This window comes from Hyperoodon ampullatus, assembly GCF_949752795.1.
Source record: "Hyperoodon ampullatus genome assembly, chromosome: 6".
NCBI classification, from domain to species: Eukaryota; Metazoa; Chordata; class Mammalia; order Artiodactyla; family Ziphiidae; genus Hyperoodon; species Hyperoodon ampullatus.
In genome coordinates, this window is record NC_136919.1 from 54,030,119 (window position 1) to 54,043,208 (window position 13,090).

Sequence of the window (13,090 nt, forward strand, 5' to 3'; positions counted from 1 at the left end):
TTAATGAAAGTATGTACATTGTTTTTTTTAGACAAAAGCTATTTCACACTTTGAACAGACTACAGCATAGTGTAAACATAACATATGTGTACTGGGGAACCACAAGATTCATGTGACTTGCTTTATGGTGATATTTGCTTTATTGTGGCAGACTGGAACTCAACCCACAGTGTCTTCAAGGTATCCCTGTACAAGAAAATTAGTCATAAGCCAGAACAAAAAGATTACAATAGATTCTTCACAGATGACTCTAAAATATCTTTACGGAGAAAGCACAAGGAGTACGTTTCAGAAGATGCGCAATTATAAATGTCCATCTCCCCGAAGCAACTCACTCCTTCATATTACCACATATATAATTTTTTCCCTCAGTACCAATGACAGGATTTCCCAAAACATGTTTTCCAGATCACTTACTCAAGAGGACGTTTATAAAATTTTCTGATAAAGGACATCAGTTTAAAATGAGGTAACGATTGGACCATTCCCTAATTAATTAGCTTTTTTCACTGTAGGACTTCTCAGAGTTTTTCATATGCTATTATATTATACTGTGTTTATCCACGATGGGGACATAATACTCAGCATTTCCAAATTTATTTGACGATGGAAGCCCTTTCTTATTTTTTCATGGAATGCCTTTGACTACTATTCTAAGGAGTGTGTATAAGAATTTTGTAGGTTTGGGATTGAGATTATTAGCATAGAAAGTCACTGGCTGTTTTTCCAAAGACCAACATCACCAGTTATTTGACTTTGTGGGAAATGTACAGCAGGTCAAAAACCTATTGTCTCAGTGAAGGCAATGTATCCCTGCCTTTCCAAACCAGCACTCCCCACCCCAGTCAGTCACATTAGCAAGCTCACTATCAGTCAGGTAATCACAGCATACTCATATAATCACAGATATTCATGCTGGCCACACATACCAACATGTTCCCCTGAAAACATACCCTAGATGTGAAAAGTAACATCCTTTTCAATTTTTATAATGGCTTCTCTTATGTTTGCTCGCAACATACTATTACTGTGCTGAAAGATTGTTACTTATGTCCTATAAATCTGCCTGCCTTCTCACAGTTACTTTTCAGATGGCGACCAGAAAACTTTTGCCAAATTCTGTTCTACTGGAAAGAAAAATTCTCTCATAGATTCTCTTTTTTAAAAAGTCTAGTTTGGGGTTACTTATTTGCTGCTGTTTATTCAAACAAGAGAGTGAGAGTTGAAATACCACCTGTTTGGAAAAAAGACTTTATTCTTATAGGATATATGTGATAGTCATTTGCTTGGGAACTGGAACCATCACTGAAGTGACCAACACTTTTTATTTGTCACTTTGCACTCAATTTTTATTTTTATGATGCCTCCATTTAATGAGCACTATATCTTTATGCAAGAGATATTGCTTAGAACTTTACATTTACTGTCTCAATTTATCCTCACAACATCCCATGTGGAAGTTATTATTAGGCTCATCTGGGGAAACTGAGTCTCAGAGAAAATAAGCTTATCACTGAAAGTCCCAGTTATTAAGTGACGGGCTGATCTTTGAACCTGTATCTGTCTGATCTGAAAGACCCTGATCTTCCCAGGATACCAAGCAGACAGCTATGTCATTGTTTCTAACAACCCCTTAGTAAAGCAACATTTACTAAGGGGTTGTTAGAAACATGTTATCATAGTATTTGACAAGAAATGGAAGGATCTTTCCCATTCCAGCCAGAGGTGCCCCTCCTCAAATCATCTACCAAAAACACAGGATTTAAGCTTCTGTGAAACTAGGCCTTGAACTGATGGACAAAGAGAATGAAACAAAAACAGAACGTCCCCAGGAAGAAGAGAGGTGGAGTGACATCCACCTTAGATCTTAGAGACTCTGCGTTCAGCTTATTTTGGAGCCAACTGACCTATGCTGCCTCTTATAATATTATTTATGAAACTTTCTTTCTGCAAATGTAGTACAGTATGTCCTTATAAAAGCATCCAAGTTTTCATATGAAGACTCCTACCAACAAAACCCTGGTTAATAAATCTTGGCTGTGAAGTGAAATGCAAGAGAGTTATTATGTAAGACATGCTCCTTTATCAGCAAATGTGCTGACTAGTCAGGTTGCATGGTATCAGTGTTAATAATCAGGCACAACTGAAAGGTCATGAGAGAAAAGCAGCGAGGTCACTAGGGCATGAGTTTGTTAAAGGACTTTCTCTTTTAAAAAACACTGTTATCAATATCAAATATCCTGGCTATGTGATGCCTTAATACATTTCTCTGCTTCACTTGATCCTACCATGTCTTGGCCATAGTATGGACAAGACAGTATATGAGTCTGAGAATAACTGGTCTTTAACACCTGAATATTTGAGGCTCCCTATAGAAGAGATTGACTTGCTTCTACTAATCAGAACAAAAGAAGATGGAAATAGAAACTAACATTTAAGTACCTAGTATGCGCCAGGAACTCTGCAGGTATGCTGATCATGTTATTGTATTAATCTTCACAGTGTTATAAAATAGGTGTTCTGCAAATGAGATGATGAAGTGATGCCCATGCTCCCTAGATCCCTCAACCTGATGAAGTTCAGCCAGGGTTCAATCTGAGATTTGCTGGCTGCTCCTCCACTCCTTCTGCATCCCTTGGGTTATTTTCACTGTCCTGACCATCCTGTTGAATCAGAGAATGCTTTAAAAGGTAGAGGAGACCACAGAGATTTCCTAGATAACAACCCCCCCAGTTTACACATGAGAAATTTTAAACCCTCAGAGGATGCATAATATAACCAAAATCAAAAGCTTCTTGGTGCCAGAATGGGAAATTAACCTCGATTCATACTCATTTTGTATTTTTACTATTTCCCACTGATTTCCTCGCTGTCTTCTCAAATGATGGTTAAAACCAGGCTTACCACATTTCACAAATCCAGAGGATACTGTTCATATTACAGTACAGCATCCCAAGTCAAAGCCATCTGTCTTTTGGTTTATGAATTTGTTTTTAATATAATTGTAGGAAAATATTCATCTTTTAAAAAATAGCTAAAGTGAAAACGTGTTTGTGTGAAAACAGGCAAGATCATTATTGTATGCATAAGAGCTTATCCAAGGTCATAGGGATTAGACTAGGGTACCCAGTTGTCTTCCCTCTGTCTAAACCTGACCCCACCCTGACATCTTGGGCATCTTTCAAAATCCTGTTTGTGTATCACTCCTTCCAGGAAGTACTGTAGAGAATCACTTCACCATAGCTCCCCTGACTTCAAAATTAATTACGTCATACTCTGGTTACTTCAGCATTGTGTGTATAATTTCATTATTCTACTTACTGAACAACATTGCAATTTATTTTGTTTGTATGCTTACTCTCATTGTTAAGAATGTACACAGTGAGTGTACTTCATTTATCCCTGTGTACTCAGAACCTAATACAGTATTTGGCTATATAGGTGTTCAATAGATGTGTTTGAAATGAGTTGAACAGAATTGGCCTGCCTTGAATGGAACTGTACTGAATATATTTAAAGTTAACTGTCAGTTGTTACCATCTGATTAATCTGGTTATGTCACTACCATCTCAACTCTTGCTGAATTAGCAAAACACTTTAAGTTTTTAGAACTACTTTATTGAGAAAAAAATTTGTTGACTTCTGTTTGCAATGTCAGAAATGCATGAGTAAAAAGAAGGATGAAGGGACCCAGCACAGGAGGTCTTCATGCTGCTGTAAGTTGGCTTACTCAGGTAAGAACTTAAAGTTTTCTTCACACTTTGGCCTGACACACTAGCTGGATTACAATAAGCACCAGAAGCACAGTGAGGCATGGAAGCAGAAAATTAAACATGCCACACATCTAAATATAGCACAAGAGAGAAAATCTAAGGTTCCAAAGAAAGCAATGTAGAGGAAGTCTTCACTTTGGTCTCTCACTGGATAGACTGCCAAACACTCTTGTCAAACATCTTCATGAAACTATTCTAAAATCAATTTTAATACATTTTAATGATTTTTGTTTCAAAATATAATACTTTAAAAATATATATTTGATGGATAAAGTCTGTAAGCTAAACCATAGGCAAGTTTTATAAGTTTCTGGTGGTTATAAGGGTCAAACTACATGGCAAGAGGTACTCATGCTACATAGACGCAATGCAAATACCTCATGGAGAGATGCCAGAGTGACATATTGTATAAAGAAATAGAATATGTGATCAACCACAGTGAAGCAGAAAGGAACCATGCAATTAGACAAAGGCAAATCCAGGATCTGAATGCTTATGGTACAGAGATGGTGATGGAGATGATCTCCTTTATATGGCTATAGGAGAGGAAATGCACTTCTAGAATATTTAAGGCTAGAAAGACAGATTCATGGCCCTCCCTTGTCAGTATTACTATGAGGCTAATGGAGGATTAACAGGCGTGGTGGAGATAAGCACCCTGTAAATGAGAAAGTCCTGTTCAGGAAAAAGATATTCCCTGCAGGAGTAAAGTTCCAGCACCATGGATCATGCATCATTCTAAATTTACATATCATAGATGGATAGATGAAATTTTATTTCAAATCTGGTATTTGGGTAAGTCATGGAGATATCTCAGTAAGTGTTGATATAAGACTAGAATGACTAAGTTGTAGTTTATAAAACTTAAGAATTTCAGAGACATATATAAACTTTCAAGATTTTCTGAGATATATAAATAGTGCCTGGACATACTTAATCAAAAACGTGCTCTTTGAATATAAACTTTAAATGTATTAATACAGAGCTACTCTTTTGCATTCTTTAAATATTTTTTTTCTATTGCAATCACTTCTATGTCTTAAATTTGACTGGGGGAACCATGCAATTACAAAGATGAGGATGCAAAGTTCCTGATGTTAGTACAAGTTATTTTCAGAGTCAAATTCGAGGAGAGAATAAATCTCTTAAATTTTACTCTGTAGTCTCAACATTAAAGTGATATACACGTCACACTTACTCAGTGCTTTTATTCAGGAAATAAAAAAGGAAGCCAGCAAATGGCTCTGACATTCCCTACTCCTAAAAGTGTCTCAATCCCTGCAGTGTATCTGTTAAGAGGTAAAATATAAAAGTCCAGTCCATAAGGTTTAAGGATTTGATCTTTGAGGAAAAAGAATAAAATATTGTCTGTGATTCTGACTCTCTTAAAACATGCAACTATAAGGTCAAAATAGGCAAAATTAAGAAATAAAACTTGCTTCATTGGGAGGCAGGATTGTAGCAAGGGCTGAGGGAGATGGGACTTGCAATACAGATTTAGGGAGATATCTGCATAGAGGTGATAGTTGAAGGCATGAGTGACGATGAGAACTCCAAGGGTGAGATATGACAGAAATGGCCTTTGATTCTCAGACAAAGGAAGGGTGAGAAGCGAAGCACACAGATTCATAATGAAATACTGTAGCTGCTATTTTTCACAAGGGCAGGGGGCAGAGAAGGAGCTTCATTAGGCAGCTGATTTCCTCTTTATTCCTACTGAGTCAGAATGCTGGGCTGATTCCCATTCTGATGATTGTTCTTACATCGCTTTTCAGCGACATCAGGCTCCTAAGTCACAGAAAGTGTGCACCAAACTCAGACATCCAGAGAAATGTGGCAATAATGAACTAGGAGAGAAGGACAATGCCAAGCTACCTGCTAGAAGACTAGTGTCTGAGGCAAACCATACTACAAGACAATTTTGTTGTCTTTAATTCTTTCTTGCCATATGGCTAATATTTAGAATATTCTCTCTTTTTAAATGAAAAAGGCTTTTCAAAAGAATGGCTAGAAGTTTCAACATTTTTAATTTTGTCTTTTCTCACTCATAAGAATCATCCCTTGAAATTGATCAAGAAAATTATCAGACATACAGAGCTTTTGTTTTGTCAAAACAGAAGTATCAGTGTATTTCTCTTGATGTTTTATAAATATAAATACATACATATATGTATACATACATGCATGCCTCCCTCCCTTCTTGCCAAGCTACCTTTCCCTACTATTAATGAATACTGAGCTAAATATCATGACTTTTATAACCATTTACTATGGTTATAAATTTCAACATTTATTCATTCATTTAACAAATACTTTTGTGCTCAGCCCTGGCTGCACAGTAGCACCCTCTGGGGACCTTTCAGGGTTCTCAATGCCCACGCACATCCCCTGGCCGTTACATTAGACCCTCTGGGTGGGGCCCAGGCATCAGCATTTTTAAAGATCCCCAGTTGAGGCCAAGGTGAAGGAACTGAGGCCATGAAACTTGCTCAAGATCACAGAGCCAGGAGGTGGTAGAGGCCAGGAGAGATGCCACTGCAGGACAGGACTCCTCCCTGCAGCTTCATTCAGGCCTTCAAAGGGACACTGCTTAGCCACGTCTCTCTGACCCACAGCTTCCATCCTGACCATGACCCCAGCCCCCACCTCAGTACCCTCCCCGCACCTCATACTCTCACTGCCTCGGCTCATAGCCCACCGTGAGCTCCACGCTCACAGGTAGTGGAGCTGCCCCAGGGAGCTTTCTGCAGCCCTGTCCTAAAAAAATAATAAATAAATAAATAAATAAATAAATAAATAAATACTGTTGCAAGTCTGCATTGCTAGGTCCACGAAAAAAAGGCAGACAGTGCCCCTGCCCTCATGTAAACTCATTCTGGAGTTTACATTCAGAAAATACATCTTGCTCCTAATAACAGTACATTATGATAAAAAATAAGAACAAAAAAACAAAAAAGGAAGGGATGGAAAAGAAGGATAAAACAAAGTTTATTGGTTTTCTATGTGAGAAAACAACAAAACATTCTTTAAAATTTTGCTGCTGTTTCAGATCATTTTGTTTAGTTTAGCAGCGACATGTGATTACGTTTCTCTAATTCTCTAGTCCTCAAATCATATGTCTAATAATTGAGTAGACATACATCAACATGACCCTGAAAAATATGGGCAGGTTAACCCTATAATAGATCACACAGATTCAAAATGGCACTGGAAACATTAATCCTTCTTCCAACAAGTATTTTGACTGTCTTCTATGTTGCAGGTATTCTTCTAGTTCTGGAGTTTCAGCAGTGAATAGCACCCTGTCATCTTGAAGCATAAGGCTTGGTGTTTGACCTCAAAAGCCAGTCAATGACCCATGGCAGAGACTGTCTTTAGGAGACTAGCAGAACCAGTATAAACAGTAGCCTCCTTAAGTGACATCACTTTCATCCCCTCCCTTTTTTCCCATACCTCCAGATACAAAAGAGTCATAGAATGCTAGAATTGAAATCTATGTTAGAGTTTTTCTAGATTATGTATTCTAATGCCTTTTATCTGTAGATGTGTGAATGAGGGCCAGAAGTTTTAATTAACATCCAAAGATTATTCAGCAGATTATGATAATGACAAGACATTAGAAAACTATTCTTTCTGTGTATGCATGTGTGTATACATGTATGTGCTAAGGGAACAAAGACCATGTAACAAGTCACCCCCTCCACTTCCTTAAAAACTATTTTCTGCATTTTTCTCAGTAATAAACTTGCTATCTTACTGTTCAGAGGATTTCTCATTTATCACTAAATTCTCCTTTGAGCTCTCAGACATAGCAAACATTGAAAACCCTGCAAAATTTTTTCATCTCTTGATGTCCCTTTCATAAAGTAATTACGATAATTCATTTTCTCCCATATTTTCCATACCCAGAAAATGAGAATCAAATTGTAATTTTTTTTTTTTTTTTTTTTTTTTTTTGTGGTACACGGGCCTCTCACTGTTGTGGCCTCTCCCATTGTGGAGCACAGGCTCCGGACGCGCAGGCTCAGCAGCCATGGCTCACAGGCCCAGCCACTCCGCGGCATGTGGGATCTTCCCAGTCCGGGGCACGAACCCACGTCCCCTGCATTGGCACGCGGACTCTCAACCACTGCGCCACCAGGGAAGCCCAAATGTAATTTTTAAAACTCAGTAAAAAAAAACCCTTTGACTTTCTCTTTTATGATTACCTGTTTTTGATCCTCGGCAAAATACAAGGCAAACTTCCAACACAGATAAGTTAATGTTATATCCTAACTATATTTACAATAACTCAGTCATATTCATTAATACAAAGGTAGTGAGAAGCCCTCACATTTAGTCTCAAACAACATGAGGTCATGAGCATATGAGGGAATCATGTACTACTGGTCATTAATCCTAATTTCAGAAATTACATTTGAAGATTTAATTCTCTCTTCCTATGTCTAGACAGGCAACCAGGAATAATCTTTTCAGCTTTAACTGCAGTTACTCCTATGACTTCATAAAAGGGACAATTCTCGTCGCCATTTGCAAGAGAAAAAAAAAAGATCATATATAATCCTCATCATCACGTTATAGTTGTCAGTAACCTCAATATCTGGGCCTCCATGGGAGACATCAAAGACATATAAAACAAATAAAAATCATACCCTTAATAAAAATCTATCCTTAATAAAAATCATAGTATTCATCAAGAAATTATTGATTATCTGCTCTGATTACAAATGAGTGCAATGCAGTTTTCCCTCAAGCAGCTTAGCTTCTATTTAAAGATGGAAGGTGTATTACTCTGCTAGGGCTGCCATAACAAAATATCACAAATTGCATGGCTTAAACAATAGAAATTTATTTTCTCACAGTTCTGGAGGCTGGAAGTCCAAAATCAAGGGGTCATCAGGTTGGGGTTTTTCTTGAGGCCTCTCTCCTTGGCTTGCAGGTGGCCACCATCTCACTGTTTCTTTACAGTGTCTTTCTTCTGTGCACATGCATCCTTGGTGTCTCTCCATGTATCCAAATGTCCCTGTCTTACAGAGACCCCAGTCAGACTGGATTAAGGCCCACCCTAAAGACCTCATTTTAACTTAACTACCTCTTCAAAGGCCCTGTCTCCAAACATAGTCACGTTCTGAAATACTACTAGTTACGACTTCAACATGTGAACAACACATGGCATTGTATATAAGTGTAATAAAACATAATATACTACAGTTACTCAAGAGAAGATGCTGGCTAGTACACTGGTAAGGCTCTGCACCAGGTAACAGAGCAACTGGCAAGGAAGGGAAATAACATTTACTGATTACCCATTATGTGACAGTATCTGTGTTACATACTTTTTTTTCCACGTATGCATTTCGTTTTAATAAATAGAGCATATTCATGGCTTAGATCTTAAATCATATTACAGACAAACACTTCTAGGCCCAAACAGCTAACAGCGAAGCTGCTACTACTGGAAGGAATGCGGCCCCACATGCACTTGAAGTCCAAAGAGCAGTGACCTGACCCTAGAGCCCATCACACACTGCCCCTCTGCAGGCTGGATGCTGGACCAGTGGAGAGCAGGAGACTCGGGGACATTCATGCACCCACCATTTGACCCCTCACCTTCGTGCTGCAGAACCAGCGGGAAGTTGTGTTACTGTCAGATAAGCTAGAGGAAGGTTTCCTGATCATATTAAGTTAAGCTCTCCCATTGCTACCAATCAGCCAGGGGCGTTAGCTAATAAAGGGTATCCACTGATAAATACAGAATATGAGAACAGCAAGGAGGAAGCTATACAGGTCATCTTGTTTCTTCAAATGTCAGAAGTGTCCACGTCACAGCAGTGGATGGACACCACCTCCCGCAGGCACAGTCCAAAAACTTCCTGTTGGCGTTTGCACCAAACAAAGCTCCCCACGCTTCTGGCATCATCTACCGGGCTATGAGGTCCAGCCAGTTTTTGAGAGTACTGGAAACCTTGATTTTGCGATCCCCATTACAGATCTCAACCTCGCCAGCTATTTCCTCAGGCAGGTAGGCCTCCTGATCAATCTGGACATCAACATCTCTTTCCGTGGCAATTTTGTACAGAGGGATTTGCACTGCAGGCTTCACCAGAGGGAAATCTTATTTCCTGCAACGAACCATCATTCCGGGCTCCAATAACTGTTACAAACCCCGGAGGATCATTCCATCCAGCAGTACTTGGTACCTGGTTGTATCTTTTACCCTTTTGCTGAGTCTATGTTTTGCTTCATTTAGTAGGTCTGTGATAAGATCATCCATCTCTCGCTCTGAGGACTTCAAGCCTTGCTTGATTTATCACATTGGACACCTGAATTTTCATCTGTTGCTCAATCTGCTTTTCTTTCTTCTCATAGTATTCCATAGTCTTCACTCTTTGGGTTTGCACAAGACAACCCTTCTCAATGTTGAACTCTTCCTCTGCCTTCACGTCTATTTCTTCTGCTTCCTCATTGGCTTCTTGTTCCATAAAAGCCACTGTGTGCTTAATCTGCTTCTGCACATCGGCATTGTTGAGAGCCATGGAGCTAGTGACGCAAAGAGGCGGGCGACTGGCCGGAGCTCAGGCCTGATACGGGCAGCTGGCAACCGGGAGAGGAAAGCTGGCACGGCTTCAGGCCTCCTCTGTTTTGTTGTACTACGTACTTAACATGTGCTATCATGTGTAAAGCCTGTGGAAATCACAATCCAACCAGTTATCCCCATTTTATAAATGAGGAAACTGAGGCTCCAAGAGAGCTAAAGACTTCCCTAGGTAACGCAGCTGGAAGATGGTGGACCCGTTTTAAGAATTTAGGTGTGTCATCAATGCTTATCTGCCTTCCACAAGAATATAGTTCCTCCCTGGTATTAGTCCTGGTTCTGCTACTCACTAGTTTTTCTTGGACACCTCACTTACCTGAACTGGAATTCAACTTCCTAATCAATAAACTAAGAAGTGTCTTCATCCACTGTTTTCATAATTTCTTATTATATTGTAAAGTATTATAACCCATTATATGCACTTTGGAAATCAGGAAAAACATGGAAAAAACTAAATGCAATATGCCACTCTAATAAAACCACCATAAATCTTTTGGTAAGATTCCCTTCTGGTCCCATCCTCCTAAACATAGGTAGGTAGCGTTTCCTTCTTGCATCACTTCATTTTTGAAGAAAAGCAAGTGGTCATCTCATTATGAGACTCAGATCAGATTAGCAAAATAGAAGAAGAAGAGAGACAAAGAGAACAATGACATTCTACGAGCCCCTTCCTCTTAGTTATTTAGAAGGTTTCTTTGTCTGTGGATGCCTATCCATGAGACAGGACTGACCTGTGTCACTTACACACAAACACACACACACACACACACACACACACCAGCTTCATGAAAAAACAAACTGAATGGATTCTAAGGGCCAAGAGGAAAGAGCCTAACCATGAGGGAATAGCCAAAGGGTAAAGACAAAGGGACATTAAGGGAGGGGGAGAAGAGAGCAGCCAGGACAGAATAGACTCCTTGATCTCCATCCAAATGAACTCATAATGAACCTAAAAATGACTTGAGGCAAAAAGCAAAGAACTGTATTGCACCATTCTCTGGCCAATGTGTGTGCATTTGATCATTTAAGACTTTCTAGCAATGGACTGTATACCCTTCCAAAAATTAAGGGCATGACAGAATGGTTATATAATATATCTTAGAGACTAGGAATAGATATATACATATACAGCAAACATACAAGTATATATACAAGTTTGTGACTTGCCTCTGCTTTTGTCATTTAGCAACTCATAGGCATATTTAATATAATTATATAGTCTTCATAACCTTGATTTTAATGCCTGCATAATGTCCAATTGAATAAGTATACCAACCAGTTTACTTAGTCATTATTCTATTTTTAGACCTTTGAATATTTCCACCTTGTAGCTGTGTGCTCAGTGAGGCAGTCTATAATTTTTAAGAGAGAAAAATATCCTATGAAAGTTGTTAGGAGTTCCTTGGTGAACATATTAGTTATCTTAGAGAGAACCTCGGTTTGGGGAGGGTAAAATGAGTGACACTTCAGTTTACAACATAAAGCAGCAAGCAATCCACCCAAGAATATTGAAGATTTTTTAAAATGTATGAGTTTCTAGGATTTAAAATACAAGTAATTGCTGGAATTAGGCAGCACTTCTCTCCCACAAAGCCAGGTGCTCTAAAACTTTATGTAGGAGCAACAACCCCTTTAAAAGAAGAATCTCACTTTGTCCCACCTTACCGTTCCCCCTCCCCATGTCCTCAAGTCCATTCTCTAGTAGGTCTGCGTCTTTATTCCCGTCCTGCCCCTAGGTTCTTCATGACTATTTTTCTTTTCTTTTTTTTTTTTTTTTTTAGATTCCATATATATGTGTTAGCATACAGTATTTGTTTTTCTCTTTCTGACTTGCTTCACTCTGTATGACAGACTCTAGGTCCATCCACCTCACTACAAATAACTCAATTTCGTTTCTTTTTATGGGAAAGTGAGAGAGTGGCATATACATATATATACACTACCAAATCTAAAACCGATAACTAGTAGGAAGCAGCCGCATAGCACAGGGAGATCAGCTCAGTGCTTTGCGACCACCTAGAGGGGTGGGATAGGAAGGGTGGGAGGGAGATACAAGAGGGAGGAGATATGGGGATATATGTATACGTACAGCTGATTCATCTTGTTATAAAGCAGAAACTAACACACCATTGTAAAGCAATTATACTCCAATAAAGATGTTAAAAAAAAAAAAAAAAGAAGAATCTATTCCCTAGGAAGTTTGATGTTAATGGAATCTGCCTTCACGGGAAAGTATAGGTGTCCCAAGAGAAAATCTCCTAGAAAAATAATGTGATACTCTGTACTAGTGAACAAGGCCAACCTCAGGCTCTAGAATGTTGTAGGGAAGGGCTGGTTCTGCAGTGTTTGGCTTATACTGGCACAGCCACTATAATGTGCCTTGAGAATAACAGCTGGGTATGTGCGCTGAATGAGCCGGTCACTAAGAATTGTAACGCCTGGGAACCAATATCTACTCTGATGTGAAGCAAACACATTATAGGAAGAAGTGTCTTCTCTCCCTGCACACGAAGAAACAATTGCCCAATCGGCAACAGCTGGGTTCCTTGTTTGTCATGATGATTCCAGCAGTGTTCAAGGTCGTGATTTTGGACTTCGTATTTTCAGAAGTAACTCCATATCACAGTGACAGCAGTATCAGCCACAGAGAACAGGTCCTTTGATGAGGTAAATAGATTTTTCTACGGGCCTTTTTCAGTGAAGTTATAATAACAAATATTTT

The 13,090-nt window shown here is 39.0% G+C and overlaps 1 pseudogene across 1 annotated transcript; it reads right to left on the minus strand.

The window, feature by feature from the left end:
- Positions 1-9,561: 9,561 nt before the first annotated feature.
- LOC307054821 (V-type proton ATPase subunit E 1-like) lies at positions 9,562-10,309 on the minus strand (annotated as a pseudogene). Its single transcript has one exon. The product of its transcript is annotated as a V-type proton ATPase subunit E 1-like (transcript).
- Positions 10,310-13,090: the final 2,781 nt, after the last annotated feature.